Source organism: Miniopterus natalensis, chromosome 19 (genome assembly GCF_054644295.1).
Source record: "Miniopterus natalensis isolate mMinNat1 chromosome 19, mMinNat1.hap1, whole genome shotgun sequence".
NCBI lineage: Eukaryota > Metazoa > Chordata > Mammalia > Chiroptera > Miniopteridae > Miniopterus > Miniopterus natalensis.
Genome location: NC_142099.1, coordinates 24390376 through 24406399, shown reverse-complemented (window position 1 = coordinate 24406399; position 16024 = coordinate 24390376).

Genomic DNA, 16024 nt, shown 5'->3' with positions numbered 1-16024 from the left:
TCAAGAGAGGAAAATACCTCTGTGCCCACTTGTTGCTTTAGTCTATTGTCTGAGCTAAAAAGATACAGCATTTTGTGTGTTCTGTGCCTTACAGAGGTCTTAATAAAGCAGCACTTTTATTTTATTTTATAACCTTTAAGTCCCAGGCAATTTGGTTGAGTTCTGCTTGAGTTATTGGGTAGGGTGGTGATTGATGGCCAGGGGAAAATGGTAAAAACATACTTTAGGTAGCACTTGAAATTACCACTTCTCTCCAACACTGACCAAATGGTCCTGGATGACCTTGTTGACAACAAATTACTATCACAAGATGCTTCTTTGCTTTTTAGGCATATAACTTTCATGCTTCCTCAACCTCAATATCCCTCTACATATGTATTTATCTGATAAAAATATATTGATACCTACAATGTGTCAGTTACTCTGCTAGACCATGGGGACAGAGTGGTTGCTGAAACATTCCTATTTCTGTCATTGTGCATCTTGGCATAAAGTATTACAGCCTAAAACTGTCTAAATAGTCAGTGGATAAACAGCTTACGTTGGCTTCTAACCTCTGCTGCAGAACAGATGAACGACAGAAGGTTGCATTTGTTAAATGCCAAGGAAAGAAGCCCCAGAGGATTTAAGAGGAGCAATGGATTATCAGAAGGGCTGGGCCAGGCTTGTGAAAGAGATGGCAGTTGAGTTGAGACACTGAGGGATTGTGAGGACTGGGTGAATGGAAATGAACAGAAATAGGATTCCAGAAGGAATGCATATGGTGGGTCCAAAAAGAGAGAAGCAGTGCAGATCTACACACGTGCGTGCCAGGAGGAAGGCTCAGGACAGTGTGGAGTTACGTTGGCCTTGATTCACATCACAGTTTGAATACTTAGTATGGATGCATGTGACTTTGGGTTAGTTAAATAACTTCTCTGAGCCCCAGTTTCTTAATCTGTAAAATGAGGATATTAAGACCTACTTCATGGGTTTTCATATGGATTTAAGAACACAAAGTATATAGATGTAGGTAAAGCCCCAAGAGTCATGTCTGGCAAATGTCCTGCCAGTTTGGTTGAAGCAGATGATGTATGTAGGAGAAGGAAGTACTTATTTTGATAATTCTTTTTTGGCGTTTACTCCTGGCTGTTGAGTGGGTGAAAATGACTGAGGAGCACTCTGCTTTGTTACCCACAAAGGGAGAGAAAAAATCAGATGAAAAATAAATGAAGGAAATGGACTATTTTCTTATACTTCTTCCAACCTCTTATCAGATGTGCTGAGCACCTGAATTACGCAGCCCGATTCTGTCTGTGCACAGGACACGTGCTGGAACCGGCTGGGGCCTGGGGAAGGACACTCCTGTTCTCTCGTTGCTTTCACCTTGCCCTGAAAAGCTGGCAGAAAGACTCGTAAGAGCTGATCTGACCAATCGCTGTTATCTCAAAACATCAAGTTGGCTTATTTGAATTTAAAAAGCTATTTAATAAACAGGGCTCATATGTTTCTCCATCTTCTCATAAAACCTCAGTTTCTAAACACTCGGCTTTATTTGCTCCAATTTTGTTTTGCCCTTTATTTGCAGCAAAATAAACTTCACTGACTGATTCAACTTGCTCAGTCCTGCTGTTGACTTCGAATCTGTTTCCTTTCTAATTACTTTACACCCAAAATCAATTGTGGTGCCCTAAACACTGCAGCTTCAAAGGGCAAAATAGATCAACGCTTACAATTCTCTTCCATTTAGATTCTGCACACACAAGGCTTGAAAACAAGTCCTTGTGGAAACTTCACCTGAGTGGCTGCGGCAGCCACAGGTAGGTGAAATTAGCAGAGTCAGAAATAACATGTCTGGCTCTGTTTAGTTCTCAGTGTTTCTTTGCTAAAAAGAATGCCGGCTCATCCCAGAAAAGCTAGGAGAGGAAAGCAGAGAATTTTCCTTGGGAGTGGGACATCGGATGGTTACAATGAAAACAATGAAAACCGGGATGAAAGTGAGGGCGTTTGGTAAACGCAAAAGAATAAAATCAATAAGTAGGCAAAGGAATTATTGGGGACAGGCTAACAGTTTGCAAACAATGCAAGTTGCAGAGAATTGGCGAAAGAAGAATGGTGCAGATACTGGGGGGGATTTAGCAAGTGGCCTGGAGTGAATAGCACAGAAGCCCTGGAAACTAAGGACTGATTGTCGGGGGAAGACTCGGATGGGATTATCATTTCATTCCGGCGTGTTTCTTTTATTCTGAATTACTAGCAGATTGAATAGCTCGCATCATGATTTAATTGAGCAAGGCGCCCCTGGATTTGTATTCCCTGCTCATTTTGTCCCTAACTCGGCTTCTTGGCCTTTTTGTTGACGTTAAAGACCTGAGACCATTGTATTATAGGTAATTGGCCCAGCGTCTCTGTAGCAAGCCAGTGAGAACCGTGCGGGTGCGGGGTGTGCTGTCTGTGACAGTGGCCTGTGGCCGGCCCAAGACTAGCACGCTTTCGGTGTCCCACGAAAGCTGCGACCCGTATCACTAAAGAAGCGCCCCTTTTGCTTGGTCAGACGCTCAGCCCATTCCTTTAACATTCTTTAGACAGATAATCTATTCTTTTACTTCCTCTAAAGCGATGAATTACCTCTGATAATGAAGAAACATTAAAAAATAAACAAAAGGAAAACACACAACACTATGAAGCTGCAGGACTTGGATCCCCAAAAGGGTTTCCCTGCCGACACGGCGTATTTCACGATGCAGGAGCCCAATCAGTCTGCACCTTCATGACTGTAACTGCCAGGCTGCCAAGCGTGCTCAGCCTGCTGAATCGCAGAGGGCGGGGTGTGTGTTCCATGCCCTGACAGTTTAAGCTGCTCCTGACAGATGTCTGTCAGGCTGCAGCAAGAAGAATGAACCTTGGGGACATCTGGTGCTGCTGTTTGCACGCGTGGCTGGACAGGAGAACTGGCCGCACTTCCCCTCTGCTCTACGTGAAGTGTTCTCCTGGCCTGGACCTGAGATTCTTTCTTTATTCCAATTCTGGAAACTTGAGTCACTGTCAGACCCAGAACTTCGATTGCCCTTATATTCTAGTGCATGGAGACAGCCTGCTAATAAGGGTAGAGATTTGAGAATCAGAATCGATAAGAAGTGAGTATGATACTCATTTCCCAGAATTGTTGTGAGAATGGAGATAATGTGCCTGGAATCTGCGAAATGAAACCAGCTATGCAGCGCATGCTCATGTCCCACCAGGTTCACATGTCGAACCTCATCTCGAGGGTGATGGTATTAGGGGGTGGAGCCCCTGGGAGGTGACTAGGTCATGAGGCTGGGGCCCTCGGGGATGGAATTAGTGCCCTGTCAGGCTCAGAGAGCTCTCTCATCCCTTCCAGCATGTGAGGAAACAGCAAAAAAGATGGGCTATCTGTGAGCCGGGAAGGGAGGCCTCACCAGATACTGAATCTGGTGGTACCTTGGTCTTGGACTTCCCAGCCCCTGAAATGGAGAAATGAATGTTTCTTATTGAAACCACCCAGTCTATCTTAGTTTTTGCTGTAGCAGCCCAAATTAAGCAACTGTTCTTAACTGCAACAATTTTGTATTCCCCTCCCTTGGGGGGCACTTAGCAACGTCTAGAGACAGTTTTGGTTGTCACAGCTGCGGGCAGGTGCTACTGGCATCTAGTACCTAGAGGTATAGGATGCTGCTCAGTATCTTACAATGCACAGGTCAGCCCTTCCCTTCCCCGCTTACATACACAACAAGGAATTCTTTGCTCAGAATATCAGTAGTGCGGAGGCCGAGAACCCCTGCTTGGACAGCAGGAAGGCTGTAGCCCTGTGCAGAAGCTTATGATTTTAATTTCTAGAAAGTTTGCTGGCTCATCCTATTTAAATAACCCCCAACGTAGAAACCGACCATCTGACCCTTGCTCCCCATTTAAAAAGGATCTGGGCTTTAAGCAACTAAAGTAGGTTGAACTAATATGTTCTGCACACATATATTTTAGTGACTTAAAGAACCACCATGTCCTTCAGCTCTGAAACCTGTGCCATTCTCCCAGTCTCCCAAAGTCCTCCCTTGGACACGCTCCATGTATGGTGTGCCGGTGGGCTGCTTAGGTGTGGAGCCTGCTTTCCGGCTCCTGGCTTGCTGTGATTTTGGAGAGCTCGCTCATCCCCCTGTTTCCTGGTTGTTATGACTAAATTGTGTCCCTTCCTAACCCCCCGATTCATATGTTGAAGTCCTGACCCCCAGCACCTCAGATGGTGGCTGTTTGGAATTAGGTCTTTAAAGGGGTAATTTTGTTAAAATTAAGTCACTAGGTCACTTATAAGGACAATAGGACTGGTGTCCTTAGAAGAGGAGATTAGGACACAGACAAGTACAGAGGGAAAACCACCAGCATCAGGATGACCTGGGAATTTGTTAGAAATGCAGACTCTCAGGGCTCACCCCAGACCTGCTGAATCAGAAACTCTAGGGGTGGGACATAGCAATCTATGTTTTAGCAAGCCTCCAGTCATAGTCCCCAACTGCAATATGAAATGTCCTTCTGTGTTATCAGGCTGTAAGTTCCTAATACATAGAGTTGAAGAGAAAAGGGGGAGGGGAAGAGACTTTCTCAGTACTTTCAGATAAATAGTCACATTAATAACATTTTAAAGCACAAAGCTCTTTTTATATCCTGAAACGTTAATTTCCTTATCTGTAAAGTGGGGGTAATTATGTCTAGCTAATAGGACTTTTAAAACAAGCCCATGGGTTTATTTTCCCATTCCTAGGTGAGAAACTGATACAGAGAAATTACATGACACGATGGTCCATCCTGCAGAGAGAGAACTTGGGCCTGGTTCTTTCTGATTCCATCACTTAAAAACTAAGACACCATTTGCGACAACATGGATGGACCTAGAAGGTATCATGCTGAGTGAAATAAGTCAGACAGAGAAAGACAAATACTGTATAATTTCACTTATATGTGGAATCTAAATCACAATATAAATGAGCAAACAAAACAGAAACAGACTCATAGATACAGAGAACAGACTGATGGTTGCCAGAGGGAAGGGAGTTTGATGGGATGGGTGAAATTGAGACTACAAATTGGTAATTACAAAGGAGTCATGGGGTTGTACAGAACAGCACAGGGAACATAGCCAACAATATTGTAATAACTATGTGTGGTGCCAGGTGGGTACTGGAAATATCAAGGAGGACACTTTGGAAAATATATGATTGTTTAACCACTGTGCCCTACACCTGAAACTAACACAAAATAATATTCAATGTAAACTGTAGTTGAAAAAAAATAATAATTAAAAATTAAAAAACAACTAAGACAAAACTCATTTGTTCTCAGTTTTTAGTACTGAACAGGACTGGTCCGGCCATCCAGGCCCCAGCACTTCCACTCTGATATGTGCTTAGGAAACAGATTATGCTTCTTTCCTCTTCAGCTGTTCACTATAAGTAACTAAAATGTGCAGCCCAGGGGACCCTGCTTTCAATTCTGTCTATAAATGTACAGAGGGGAGAAGACGGAATCCTTACTCTGGCTAATTAGGCTAAAGCTGTTAAAAAAAATGAATTGTGACAAATGCAAACCCTCAGTGGCATGGTGCTGTCAGCAGTGGGAGGACTTTAGAAGGCTGGTGATGCTGGGCCACAGAGCTCTCTGGAGACGAAGGTAGCGCTGCGGGTGTTCGCTGGATGCTGCCCAAAGGAGCCTGAGACAGCCAAGGAGGGACCGGCTCTGTCCACAAGTCAGGCAACTCCTTCTATATTTGAATCTTGACCACCGCCTGACTCAAAAACTCTGGCTGATGCGACAGATCGCTGACAAATAATTATCCTAAAAGCACCAAGGCAGAGTCATGTAAAAGACTGCAGGAAGCTAGAAAACTCCATTGAAACTTTAATGTGGCAGCAGAAAGAGAAAAAGTGCGCTTGTACATGTGTGTGTGTGCGCATGTATGTGTGTGTGCATGTTTATGTGTGCATGTGAGTGATTGTGCATGGATGTGTGTGTGTGCATGCTTATGTGTGCATGTGAGTGTATGCACATGTGTGATTGTGATGTATGTGTGTGTTTTAATATTTATTTTTTGCACCCTTTAAAATCCCCACAAATGTTTAGGGGAGGCAATTTTGGATGATGCGTAGGCGTGTCAGGTTGTCTCTGAGACGTACCTTTCTGGGAACCGTGGAAATTGACATGGAATTTTCCTAGGTTCTTTTAAGGAGAAATGAGTGCCAACATTTAGAGTATAATTAGAATTTGTTAAAGTGTATTTTTGGCAACCACCTACTTAATAGGCATTTTATGTCCTTCCCCCATCAAGGTGACAATCTTTGCCATCCCTTAGCATGCTGGCATGATTGGGACACACTTGCTCTGACCTCTGAAAATGCCACTTGTCCCTGTTTTTGGTTCTGAACAACAGCGGCAGAAGCCACTGTTGTTGTTTTTTGCAGTGTGATGATATAACTAAAGCTCTAAATAAATCACAATAATAATTCTAGAGTTAACCTTTATCATTTACTACGCAGGGGGAATTGGTCAAAGGTTTTATAGGTAATATCAAATCGAAGTCCTACATTTGGAGGCAGACTGAACACCTGTATTAGTTTCCATTCTTTTCTGTGAATTCGTTCTAATGAGAGCAGAGAAATAATTTTTCTTAAAAAAGGCATAAATCAGAGACTCAAAACTGGCAGACCAAGGGCTGGATCTTGCCAGTGGCCATATTTTGATTGGCCTGCAGAGTGTTAAAAAAAATATTGTTTCCAACTTTTAAAAACTGATTGTTTTTCATTAACGTTCATATATCTGGCCACTTTTGAAAAATCAAAGATTTGTCAACACTTGTGTTTTCTTCTCACAGGCCAGCAACTGGCTGAGGGTAAGTCCTGCTTGCCGTTTTAGGGGAGCACATCTTCAACACTCTGTGACACAGCGTTGTTTTATTCCCTGTCCTGGTTGTCATTCGATTTGTAATTCCTTAAAAAAAAAAAAAATTGATACCAGCAAAGGAAGCAGGAGAAGGCATCAATGAGAGTGAAATTTCAACACATTGAAATTTAGAAGATTAAAAGTGAATAGAAGGTTTTGATTGGGAAGTCACAGCCTAAGATACTCACAGGCTGAGCTAGCAGAGCCCTGGGGAGGCTCCAGAGTCTGGGCCATTGGCTAAGCAGAAGGTGGGAGGGGGACGTAGGGCTGAAATGAAGGATGTACTTGACAGTCTGTGGCAGGGCAGCCAACCCCTCCCCCATGCCATCCAACATGTAAAAGTCTTTTTCACCCAGATAAAAAATATGTGTTTTTTCTAGCTTTACAGAGGTATTATTGACAAAACTATAAGCTATGTAAAGTGGACATCATGGTGATTAGATCACATACACATTGTGACAATTTCTGATATAGGTAAAGGTTGTAAAAGGATTTCCACCATCTAGTAAATTTACACTTCCGTTACCTCACATCTGTACTTATTTGTTTTTGGTGAGAACATTTAAGTTGTAATAGCTTAGCAAATTCTGGTTACATAATACAGTGTCACCAACTCTAGCCACCACGGTTTAAGTTAGATCCTCAGGCTTTATTCATCTTATAGCTGGAAGTTTGTACCCTTTTCCCAGTCTCTCCCTGCTTCTTGCGCCCAGCCTTCTCGGGCAACCACTTTTCCACTCTGTTTCTGGGAGTTTGACTTACATTTTTAGATTCCACGGGTGAGTGACACCCATGCAATACTTGTCTTTCTCTACCTGGCTTATTTCACTTAGCACAATACCCTCCAGGTTCTGAAGAATGATTTGAAATTTAGGATTTGATTACCTACACAAATGAGAAATCAGGAATGGTGAATTAATAATTTGGTGTCCTTTTCAAACATGTGAGAAGGTACTCAGAAAGTTCACCTTATATAACATTCTCCAGAAAAGCCAAAAAGATAAGTTAACTAAAAAAACCTAAAAGCTGGAATATAATGTTTTATTGATTTTAGAGAGAGAGGAGGGGAGAGAGAGAAAAAACACACACATCTATTCGTTGCCTCCCATACACTCTCTGACCCGGGACTGAACCTGCAACCTAGGTATATGCCCTGACTGAGAACTGAACCTGAAAACTTTTGGTGGATGGGACAATGCCCCAAGCAACTGAGCCACCAGGCCAGGGCCACACTTTCATTTTTAATGGGGAAGAATCTACATATTTTTGTGATAACTTGGTTGAACCAATCTCGCAAACCATGAGGACTGGAACTGTATAGCTCACAGTTGTCCAGGACCAGGACTAGCTGTGGCAAATGAGGTATCTGCTTTGGGGCAAACAATTTTAATTGGGGGTTTGCACATCTAGTAGTCAAGATAAGTAATACTTTATTGGTAATCAAGATAAATAATATTCTAATGCAATATTTTAAAAAGCCAACATTAAAGCAAAAATCTGTGATAAATAACATATCAAGATTTTAATAAACATAGGATTAGTATCCCTGATTTCCTCTAGCTTCAGTCTCCATGATGACTGCACTCGGTGTTGATTTTATCTTTCGGTACTTAATAACCATTTGCTGAGTGAGTGACTAAATGAAGGAGAGCAAAGATATGCTAGAGGAAGAGGAACACAGTTTTTTGTTTTGTTTTTGTTTTTAAATTTAAGTTATTGTTGAAAGTATTACAGATGTCCCCCCTTTTTCCCCACTGACCCCTTCTACCCTGCACCCCCCACCCCAGGCCTTCACCACACTATTGTCTGTGTCCATGGGTTATGCCTATACTCATATAAATTCTTTGGTTAATCTCTCCCCACCCACCTACTCACCCCCACCTTCCCCTCTGAGATTCCTCAGTCTGTTCTATGCTTCTATGTCACTGGATCTATTTGGTTCATCGGTTTATGAGGAACCTAGGTCTTTAAGATCTTTCCTTGTGCCTTGGCTTTAATAACTAAAGCAACCAGCACTTGCTACGTGCCAGGTACTGATCAAAGTGCTTTATATATACTACATGATAACTTATTGAAACTTTCTCCAGATCCTATATATAGCTATTATTGTTATCATTCCCATTCTACAGACGTGGACATTGAGTTCCAGAGAGATGGAGGGACTTGTGTGAGCTCGTACACTAGTCAGTGGCAGAGTTAGCTTGATAGTGGCTGAGTCAGATCTTCTGTGGATAGGAGGTCTGATGGGTTTGCAAGGCACCAGGAGACATTCCAGGAAAAGGGAATCTAAGCAAATTCCTTTTACTATTATACAGCAAGTTCACACGGACACCAAAATAAATCATGAAAACATAGGAAAAAACAGATGTCACGATCCAAACACTAGGCTGGGGAAACTAATGTGGAATTATTTTACGAAGCATGTCAAACATATGGAACAAGTTACAAAGCAGGGCCATTATAGATTTAAAAAAAAAACTACCATTGGCTTCAGGAACCAGGGTGTAGTATAAAAGAAAGAAAAATGAAGGCAAGAAAGAAATTACCTTATTCTCTGCAGCAGCAGAGAGAGGTTGGTCTGTTGTTTTTTATTTCTTTTATCATTATAACCCTTTTCAAAATGATCTTTCCCAGTGAGAAATTATTTATGGTATCCTTCTGAGTATGCAAGCAATGCACTAAGCTCTAAATGGTGTTGTGTAGAAAGGATGGAATCACAGGTGGGGATCACTTGCAAGTCTATTCATAGCAAATGCCATTGACCTTAGCCACTCTAATTTAGAGTTTATGCTATAAGGACTCTGTTGAGGTTCATCATTGGAAAGAACACTTGCCATTTAAAACATGTAAACAACTTTTCAGGGAGTCGCATTAGCACATTTAGTTGAATGTAACCTCTCTACCCTGTATAGAAGCATGATCTCCCCCTGCTTTGTGTGAACTAGGGAAGCTTTATTGCGTTTCGTGAATGTTGGTCATCACATATGTAGAAGTCTTTGGGAAATATGTTAAGGTTGAACAACGTGAAAGGGATTTCCTATTTGCAGTCTCTTTTTTAAAAAATTGCATAGTACTTAGGATAGTGGCATGGGTTTGAATTTCAGGCCCTCAGATGAGAATTTAAGATTACCCTCTCCTCTTCCCAAACTTTGTCTGTAGTAGCAGATTTTACATGGACCCTGGAGCCACAGACTTTCCCACCTGAGCGCCTAAGCTAGCACCCTGGCAGCTCTATCAATGTATTTAGGCTAGGGAAAAAAAATTAAAAATAAATGTATCCATCCTCAGATTACAAGTGGAATTTTATATATTCTAATCTGACTTCTTTGAAGCTGTGTTGAAATACGGTCAGATTTTCTTTGCCTGCCTTTGACTTTTATGTAGATTTCTGGGACTCTTTGAAGTCCCAGAGGGGACTGACACGTGCTTCGTTGCCTTTACAAGCCCTTCTGAGTGCTTGTCCCCCGGCACCATTTCTTCCCGTGTGTTCCTGAGAAGTGGAAACTTCAGTTCTCGTTGGCTTCTGGTGCATGTGAGGGATGACCCCCGTCCTAAATCACTAAAAGCGCCAGTGGAGATAATGGAGGCATTTTAAAGTAGTGATTTAAAAAAAGGGGCATTGGCCCAAAGTGCCATTTTTTCAATATAAAGTGCAATCGAATTTGCTGTCTCTCAACAGGAAAATAAGAATCAGGGAGTTCTGAGACCGGACTTCTTTGATGTGCCTTTAGTCAAACAAATGGGTGTGAGAGAAGCCACTGGATTTGTAATAGAGCTTCTGTTAGGCAATATCGCAATGAACTACAGGCTAAAGTTACAAGCGGGCTGAGGGAGTGTGCATGGCAAACTCGCTAAAATGTCTCTGCTCTCAACTAGCTGTGTGGCCTTGGACAAGACACTTCATTTTTCTGGGTTTTGGGTTTTGTTTCTGTTTTTCTTTATAATTCATTTTCTCTAACCATGCAATTAATAAGTTTGCCCATATATTTTCATTCACTTATTTGTTCATTGAACAAATATATTAATCATCTACTTGGTGCCCATGATTTAGCGTCAGATGAGACTCAATTGTTACACTCTTGGAGTTTACAGTCTAGTAGGAGGAAGTATATACATTAATAAAATATCATGAGAATAAGAGAAAAAATATAAATATAATAACTTTAAAGAGGAGAAATGCTTTGAGCTATGCAAACATTTAAAAGGGGGAATTGAATTAGTCCGCTGTGAGTATTATATTTTGTGCAAGTGATAGTTTAGGAAAAATAAAGTGTTTATAATCATATTTTTTCACTCAAAAATAGTTGTATTGAAGCTCACAGAAAAAAAAATTTATATACTGTTTTATAACATGAAGAAAAAACTTTAGTAACTTATATGAGAACTTGTAGGTAGAAACCCAATTTTGTTTGGAAAAGCTGAGCTTCTAAGATCAAAGTATGAATGGATCTCTTGTCTGCGAGAGAAAATACAATGCATTTGTGAGCAGGCTTGAAGGCATAGGATGAAGGGAGGGAGTGTGTGTGGTGGAGTGGGCAAGATGACCGCTGCGAGGCAGTGTGAGGTGTGCCCTTCTCACGATCCCTGAAGCGTTAAAGCTACTCAGCTCACACAGTGCTTCAATGGAAATCGATGTAGAGGTTGGACTTTGCAACTCTAGGCAGGAGGCCAAGAAACAGATGCTTAAAGATGTAAACTATTAGGAATCTGCAGGAAGCAAGGCTGGGTCTTTGGGCTCTCACAAAGGTATGACACTGGATTTAAAGTTAAGCTCAGTAAGATTACTGTGGGCAAGTGAACCAGCAAACTTCGGAATTATTACTACAATTCAAATTGTGTGTTATATTAAATGGAATTGTACTCAAGAGGAAATTGGCTCTGCTTTTTAGGTATGCAAATGGTATCTGATGTCTCTGATGCTTATGCTAGAATCCTCTCAGCCTCACCTGGATGTGAGCTTCAACTCACCTCATGACAACAGCATCTTCTCTCATGTGCACATTTCTTTCTACAGTCCCTGGTGGAAGCCTGCTCTCTTGTCAAGCATCTGTTTGTACCTGGGCGTGAGGTGATTAACACCTCTGAGGGTATCCTTTTTGAACTGTGCAAAGAGATGGAGAAATTCATCCCCAGCCTATCCTCAGGTAGACAGTTCTAAGACATGTTAATATACTTCTTGTAAGTTCTCCTGCAAGACCAAATCCCAGTTGCCACAGAAATGACCTTGAATATTAGCTTTCCCCTCTTCCTTGACTCTTCCCATTCCCTCTCTCCTGCTTGGTGGAATTACTCCTCAATGGACTACCTACATACACGTCCTTGGTTCAGGACCCGCTTTTAGGGAAAACCCAAAGGAGGGCAAATGGTTTGTAAAATCTGTGCGTATAGATGCAGCTATCTTTCCACTCCTGAATCTGTTTAGCACGTAAGAGTCACCAAATCCTATGGCGATTACATTTCATCCTTGAAATTATTCTGAGAGTAAGAATTATTATTATGCCCACTGTGCAGATGGAGAAACTGAGCCCAAAGTGAAGACACGAACAGTAACTTGCTCAGTGTCACATGGAAGTTGCCCACGTGGAGCTAGAATTGGTTCGTTCCAATTAATATGACCTTCTTGGAATGTTTATTGTGCGCCAGGCCCTGGGCTGGTCATGGAAACGTGCTGTTCCTCTTTCCCTGGCCCTCTCCACGTGGTAGAATCTCTTCTCCGTTTGGGTTGCTTTAAGCCTGATCTAGAAGGGAGGGGCCTACGGAGATCCGATGGCTCCAGCCTCTGGGCGGACTGGCGGCTAGTAGAGCAGGCTGCTTTCTTCTTGGAGCTGCTTTTGCCCTAAGGGGGCAGAGATCCAATCCCTCATCCCCCCACTTCAGGGTGCCTTCATCTCAGCCTTTGTTCCATTTTTCACCCTTGAGGCTCTCTCAGCTGCAGGGCCCAGGATGGAGAATTCTAAAAAGGCTTCTTTCCAAAAGACTGTCTTGGTGGCTTTTCTTCCCTAGTCTCTATGCTTGGTGAGTACTGAAAAGTTGTGATTGAAATTGGATTACAGGAGTTTTCTCAAGGCTGTGCAGGCCATAGATTGCCACTCACAGGTTTGAAGTATGTTGACACTTAGGCTACAAGTGGATATTAAATTATTCTTCACCCACAAGCAGTGATCAACCAAGTACAAATGGTCTGATTTCTAAAAATGATCCATAAATCTAACAAAATTTAAGTTAGTGATACTGATCTGGATCAATAATACTGAACTCTTAGTCCACAAATTAATATGCATGCCTTTATTTAGATTTGAGTGATAAGAATAAAAATAAAATCATTGAAAAAGTCTACATTGTTTTGCGAACGCTGTTAGAGAAATATGTGACAAACGGCCTTAGGAGTTCACCTTATCATCTCTCTGATAAGACATAAAATAGCACACATATAAAGAACCATTGAGTGGACATTTTATTTTAGCCTCTGTTATGAGCATAGACACTAAAGCAGAGCTTTGGTTTTAGGCCCCACAAAATGTAATAGAAAAAATATGTTAAGCTAAAAAATAAGATAAAAATCTTCAAAGGTACTCATCTCATTTATATCTAATTTTTAGAGTCTGAAACCCTACTTTCCTAAGGGATCAGTGTTCTTATTGATCATTTTTTGAAGTTTATGGCTATTTTACAAAGTTCATATTTATTAATTCCTGTAAAGCTTTTTTGTTTTGTTTTTTCAGCAAAGAACAAAAAAAAAAAAAACCCAAAAAGAAAACAAAACCTCTGGGGTTTATAAATTCTTTATATTGATATTTTATTCCATAATGTCACCATGCTGTGCTTAAGGCTTCAGGATTTTAAGTGGTATGGACTTTTGTATGGAGGAGTAATGGGAACTAAATGGTTATTTATATCTGCATATATATGCCATATACATCTATATATAATTATATAACTATCTCTATATAGAACAATACGATATACATATGTGTATATCTGTACACATATGTATATATACATTACATATATATAAATCAAATTATACAGCACATATACATAAACAGATGTCTCACCTGGCTTTTCTTGAAAATTGAGCTGACACAGGCTTAAGTGCTAATGCTTTATCGGGAAGAGAATTCCAGGGTGACTAGAGCAGGGGAAGGGAAGTGTGGCAGAGAGCAGCGGGAAGCAAACGCAGGATGATGCGCCACCATGCTGACCACAGGTCACCAAGGGCCAAGAAGAGGCACAGCCACCCCATCAGCTGTGCACCGAGTGTAGCATTGTCTGGACAGCCAGCACTGCATCCGGACAGTGCATTTCAGGAAAGAAGTGAGGTGACATTTATCTGTCGGTTCTCCCATTTTCTGCTGTTCGTTGGTCAAAGTTTGCCTCATGGTAGTTGGCTGCCCCCGCACTTAAGAAGTTCTATCATCTGGTGCCCTTGACAGCTTCGGGGAAGCCAGGTCTTACCCCATGTGCAGTGTGTGCTTCTGGAACTGAAGCCTGGGAATGGTGAGAGGAACCAGGGACTCCAGATGTGTTGCTTGTTTGACTTCAGATATAAAATTATGCACCTGTGGTAGAGAGAGTGTATGAATGGTCCCAATTTTCCATGAATTCACATCTTTTGGTAGTAGATACCTTCCTAACACAGACTCTGGGCTTGCCTTGTATTTTGCTTTGGCCCAAATGACCTTAACAATTTGACCTAAACAGAGCTTTTAAAATACACTCATACATTTCCACTTCCTCTCTTGCCTCTCATTGCCTTGCAAATGTACTCAAGGTTGCTGAAGACCACACTTGGGCTCGTCCATTGGAGGGATATGAAAGACATGTGCAAGTGAGGGCTCGAGGGGAAGAGCTCAGTTATCTCAGGTAGACTATCCTATATCAGAGTGCAGGGAGCTGACCTCAAAACATGTCAAAGAGCCCAGCCAAGAGCAGCAGTCACCTACCCAACGTGCAGCTGATGCATTAATGAGCCCCAGAGGAGACCAGAATTGTCATGTTGACCCATAAGAGAGTCACCAATAATAAATGCCTATTGTTTTAAGCCACTGAGTTTGGAGTAGGTGTGTTACATAGCGATTGCTGATATAGTGTCCAAATTAGTGAGAATTTTGGGGTGAGTTTATGATCTAGTTTTCTCATAGGAAGACTATAGGAGAAATGAGCCTAAAGGAAGAGCTTGAGCTGTTACACACTTAACAATATACTAAGACAATATTCTTATTATATTTTAAAGTTGCTCAGAAGCAAAAGAATAAAAATTGAAGGGTTGCTTTGGGGTAGGTTGTTTTTATTTGGGAGAATGTAAACATGTCTCATCTAAAAACTGAACATATTCTGGGTACATTGAAACCCAATGTTTGTTTTATCATGGTATTCCAGAGCCATTTCCACATAGGTAGGGGGATCTTGTTTCCCAACAAACCATTGCATTCACTGTTACTTTGAGGTCTCTATGCAGAAATGTGAATGGAAATAAGTGTATTGGGGGACCTCAGAAGGTTTGGCAATGCATTTTAGATGCTTATATGAGCCACACAAGTTAGGAATCTGGGATGGAAATCTCCTAAGAATAACCATTCTCACGAAATTTCCAATCCCTCTTGTTTTTGGCAGAATTTAAAATTCCGTGGAAATGGCTCATGTCGCAAGACTTCTGTGTGGTGCTGGCCAGCACCAGGAAGAAGAGCAGCCCAGGAAAGGAAAACCAAACGAATGTGGCTGCATGTTTTCACGCCTTTCAAAAGGTTTGGGTTTGGCTCAACTCAAGAAAGAGCACTTGGGGTTTTTATTTTGTGCCAGCTCCTTCAAATACCATTCACCTGACTCATGAAGCTTTGAACATCAGCAGGAAACGAGGGAGTGAATAAATTTTCAATATTCCTGATGTTCAAAGATACTTTGGGCAAGACTCCTTCTTGCTGGGAGAAAGAGCAGGATACAGATTACCATTGGAACAAGATGTACTCATATAATTTTTCCTGGAGGGTGGAGTGACAAAGCAATTTATTAATCAGTCAATTCATTATGTGCCAGACACATAGGTGATCCTAAGGTATATAAGACTTAGTGTCTCCCTTTACATGGTTCACATGGATGAGTA